Genomic DNA, 5,478 nt, shown 5'->3' on the forward strand with positions numbered 1-5,478 from the left:
AGAGCGAAGGCTACATGGTAGAGTGGACCTGGGGGAGGGTTTGTAAAACAATGAAAGAATTTTTCTTTTACTTTTCCAAGAGGATAGTGTACTAGGGGAGAAGATTAGGAGGGGAGAAAAGTGCAACAATGAATGAATGGAAATCCAAAGTCTCTGTAAATTTTTACTGAAATTAATATTAAATTTAAATTTGAAAAAAAAAGAAAGTTGTCTCACCTGGATATTTGTTAGTGAAGGAGACACAAGGCACTGGACTTGAGATTCAGGCTGAGTCCAAGTTTACTGTCCTTGAAGAGCTTATGAATCTACTTTAGATCATATGGTCTCTAAAAAAGATGGTGATATCTGGTGTATATAAGGAAGAGTTCTAAAATGATTTGGTTTGTAAAACTGTCACTCATTTTCATATATCTAATTGAAACCTTTTTCTATTTAAAAGAGGGCAATTAACAGAAGAGTCTCTCTGGTTTATTTACATTGCTTATTTCTATAAAGCAGCAGATTTGCAATAAAGTGTTTGACACCCCCATGGTATTTTGAAAAAAACAATATACAATCTGGCACAAGTTACTACCATTGTGAAACAGCGACTGGGGGACACCTTAAATAGCAGCAACTTCTAAAACTAAATGAAGTGTCATTTTAAAGAGTCTGCTGTTAATGCAATTTAAATTACTCACCTGAAATTAATATTCTGCTGAGGGAAATAAAGCAATTTAAAAGACTACATAATTTTTGATCACTTTAATGACACATGTGGTCATGGGCTGCTCTCTCATTTACTATAGTAACATTCCAGTTTCTTTCAACACCTTTTCTCCCCATTTTAATTACTTAGTTTCCGGGGGGAGGAGGGTATCACTCATTCCCTGTGGATGGTTAACAATTTGAGATTTGTGTTTTGCTTCAGTAGAATTAGGTAAACATGACCTTGATTTATTAGTTATGGTATCTAATATTCATTCTCAAAGAGGAATGTGGTAATCAAAGAGCTATGACCTATGTTACAAATTCTCTAAGTTGCTTAGACTGATAAGAGACCAATTTAAGTTTTTACACCTTCTAAAAATATACAATATCATAGTTATGTTTAATCACACAAAACTGTGAATGGAAAGAGAGCTCTGATGATTGGTGGTAAAGAGTTGCGCTGCTAATCCAAAGACAGGTGGTTAAAAGGTACTAGTTGCTCCATGGGGCATAGATGAGTGTGGTGGTAGGAGTTTTGAAAACAGCTCTTTTAGTCATGTTTTAGCCCCTCTGGGGTGTGTTCTCCAGCTGCCTCATCTGAGGAAACATATTTTATTCCTGGTCAGCATCTTCTACATCATTAACAGCTGTGGGACAGCATAAGGGAGAGAGCTAGCCAGACTGAAGGAAGACTGCAGAGGCATAACTTGACAGAACCCTGGAGATGGAGCCAGAGTGAAATGTTTTGCTTCTGGCTGATTGAAAGAAGAGCTGATGGGGACTGCTAAAAGATAAGCCTTGCTGGGCAACTGAGAAAACCCAATGGTTACTTGGTTTGTGTGCTGGACTAAATCTGAGGACTTTCACTGTATGATACCTTTGTCTTCCTTCACCTCCGCCCCCCAACCTGCTTCTCTAATAAATCCCACAACTTTTGCAATGAATATTGGACCCAGTGACCTATACAAATGGATACGTTGGAGTTGGAAATATGTCTATTTCTGTGGCTATATATTGATACTATGGATATTATCACTATGAACAATTTCCCTTTATGAAGCTGGTGGAAGTCAGACTTGGTCTTCCTCATGCCGCCTTTGCTCCTTTTACAATGGAAAGTCTCCTCCCATGTGATTTACAAGTGCTGGAGGGTCAGCTATAAGTTGATTTCTAATGGACAGCAGTGAGTGAGTGAGTAACTTTCCTGAAGTTAACAAGTTCAGTTATTATACAAAAGATTGGAATTTCGAGTTCCAGAAAATGACTCAGAGAAAAAAAAGACCCGGTAATTTACTCTCCTCCACTAAACAAACAAGCAAACAAAAAATCAGCACAGTTTTATTCTGAAAAACTTGGGAGTCACCATGAGTCAGAATTGATGACTAATGCTATCTCTCTGGAAGAAAGAGGAAATAGCTGGATTCTTTGTAGATGAGAGTTGAGGTAAGATAAAAGCTATGTTTTGTACTTGGTTCTAGATTTTGGAGGTGAAATAACAAAAAGACAAATCTTCACTGTGATTATGTGCAGGAGTTAGTATTGTATCTGAGTGAGGATTAAAAATGCAGCCCTCACTTCAGGGTAGGCTTGAAAGAAAAGGAATGAAACATAGCTGAACATATGCTTACTAAATACCCTCATTTATTGATGTTTCCCTAGTTTTTGGTTTTTGTTTTACACTACGACCCTGAAAGAGCTCTGTCCTCAGGAAGGGAGAAAAGATTATTGGGACATGGGTTTGTGATAGTGGTTCTCAAATGTTTGCGTATAGAGATTCTTAAGAAAACCTGGTGGTAGAATGTGTTACTTGTTGAAAGGCTAACTGAACGGATTGAATCCACATGCAACTCTGAGGAAGAAAGACAGACATGCTCCTCTTACTAAGATTTACAGCCTCAGAAACTTGATAGAAACTTGCCCAGGGTTTGAATTAACTCTACAGCAGTGGGATTGTTTTTTTTTTTTAAAGTTTATAATCCTAATGCCTAAATTCACCAAAGACCAATTAAGTCACAATCTCTGAGGGTAGCACTCACACATCTTATAAATATTACTTTAAAGTTCTCCAGGTGCTCACAGTATGCAGTTAAAGATTGAGAACTGCTGTCTTATAGAAGACTTTCCCAGGATTAAGTTATTTGTGTTGGTGATGACTCCATGTGAAGAATTCAACTGCTGATTAATTGTTTCATTGATTCTTGATTTAAAGACAAAAGAGGAACTTCTTGTATTTTAGATTTGGTCAGAGTAACTGTTAACTTCTTTAGGACAAACACTGGCTTCATTTTCATCTTTTAGTGAAGTTTCTAACAACAAAACCAAACCATTTGCTCTTGGTAAGGACTCTCCTTCAGGTTTCCGGGTTGAAATTCTTTACAATAGAACCTTGCCTATTTGTAGTGTAGTATGTAACCAAGTGAACCACCAGAGCTCAGTGACTAGCATATGCTTGATTAATATTTTCTGAAACTGTCAATTTATTAAACTGCTTATTATTTACTAATGTTGTTGTAGTTGTTGATTACCATCGAGTTGAGGTTGACTCATAGTGACTCCATGGACAAAATACCTAATGTCTTTCCATACCTATCATTGTTTTTCCAAGTTCAGAGTTTCCAGAGGCTTGTGGTTTAGGAAGTGGATGCCACTCCTGCTTCCCAAACTGTTTTACAACTGGGAGCTCCACCAAACACTGTTCACAGTGGGAAACCATTATGGTAGTTGATATCCCCTTGGGACAAGGCTCATCATCATGGCAAACCCAGGTTACTTCATACAGTACATTGACAAAGAGTGATGTGCAAAGTGGAAGAGTGTTCCTCTGGATATAAACAGCATGAGTCTCATTTAGCAGCAGGTAAGTATTGTGGAGTTGAATATGACTGAGTGAGCTGTGCACAAAAGATCTGAACTCTGTTCTATAACTAACATCATTTCTGTACTTTTATAAGAGAGTATGTTTAGTTTCCAGAGGCACCAGATGCACCTAGTTTAGGAATGAATGCCACTCCTTCTTCCCAACATGAATCAATTGGGAAGCTCATCCAACCATTGTACATAGTAGGCAACCATTATGGTATTTGACCCAACTATGGGATAGTATTAAGTATCACAGCTATAATTATAAAACACAACAACACATTGTTTTTTATAAAATTAATCACCATTGATCAATGCCCAACATTAAGCCACCTTTTCAGGTTCCCACTCAATATTTCTTAATTCCCTTACCCTTTGCCTCTGCCCACCAAATTCTGCCACCTTATGATTTCCCTCCTGCCCATCCTCAGCTCTCATTTTTACTCCCTTTCCCCTGCTGGACTTTTGTACCATCTTGCTAGTAATCCTATTTTTACAATAATGATCTTATGCAGTATTTGTCCTTTTGAGACTAACTTGTACAATTCTATGGGTGGGGTGTTGAAAGAAATAGAAAGAATTTGTTCTTGAAAACGATATATTTGAATTTGGTAAATAAACTAGTTGGGGGGAGTAGTATGCAAAAAACAAACAAACAAAAACCCAAAAATACATCCTTCATTGTGGATTACATCTCAACATCAAGAAAAGCAAAATCCTCACCATTCCACCAACAGGCAACATCAAGAGATATGGAGAGGAATTGCTGGGTCAATCAGAACTGGCTTTGACAAGCACTGTGGCAATGGGACAATTAAAACAAACTTTCAAGGAGGAGAAAAAAAAGAGGAACGAACTGGGGGGAGGGTAGAGAAAATAGTGCAACAGTGAATGAATGGAAACCCAAAATCTCTGTAAATGTTCATTTAAATTAATAAAATTTGATAAAAAAAAGAGATGAAGAAAAGATTGGTGTTCTGAAGGATTTTACTTGGATATGCAATCAACACCCAGTTAGTAAATCAAAAGATGTGTTTCATTAAAAAAATAAAAAATCTGTCAATGACCTCACCAAGGTTCTAAAGAACAATAATGTCACTTTAAAGACTAAGGTGTGCCTAATCCAACCCATGGCAATTTCATTTACCTCCTATGTATCTGAAAGTTGGACAATGAATAAAAAGACTAAAGAAAATTAATGATACCTTTGAATTGTGGTGTTGACAGAGTATTAAGTCTCTAGTGGACTCCCAAAAGAACAAAACAAGTTTGTTTTGGAGGAAGTATAATCAGGGTCTACTTAGAGATCTGGAAGGTGAAACTTTGTCTCACATACTAAAGGCATATTGTCAGAAGGGAAGAGTCCTTGGGGGGAAAAATATCATGCATGAATAAGTAGAATGTCAAGAGAAGAAGGCATTCAATGACATGAATTGACACAGTGACTGCAACATTGGAATCAGCCTGTTGGAAATTAAGATGGAATAGGATAGGACAAGTTTTAAAATCTTTTAAGGATAGCACTTAACAAGAGCACTGAGATTTAAATGTGGCACAGTGTGTTATGCCACTTGTTATGTGTTGCTGAGTCACCTGTAACTTATATAGCTGCCCTATGTACAACAGCTCTGAAGCTTGCCCTGTCCTGAGCCAGTTTCACTGACTCTGACACACCTACCCCAGTTGCCCCGTATTGAAAACTATACAAGTACTTGCTGTTGAAAGTCAAGGACTGTAGTCTTCAATATGGACTAAACCTCAACATCAAGAAGGCAAAGATTCTCACCACTGGACCAATTGGCAGCATTGTAATAGATGAAGAAGAGATTGAGGTTGTTAACAAGTTCAGCTTACTCGGATCCACAGTCAACACTCTTAGCACTAGCAGTCAAGAAAACAAAAGACAAATTGCACTGGGAAAATCTGCTG

This window comes from Elephantulus edwardii, unplaced genomic scaffold, assembly GCF_000299155.1.
Source record: "Elephantulus edwardii isolate Elephantulus edwardi_28Jun2011 unplaced genomic scaffold, EleEdw1.0 scaffold00124, whole genome shotgun sequence".
NCBI classification, from domain to species: domain Eukaryota; kingdom Metazoa; phylum Chordata; class Mammalia; order Macroscelidea; family Macroscelididae; genus Elephantulus; species Elephantulus edwardii.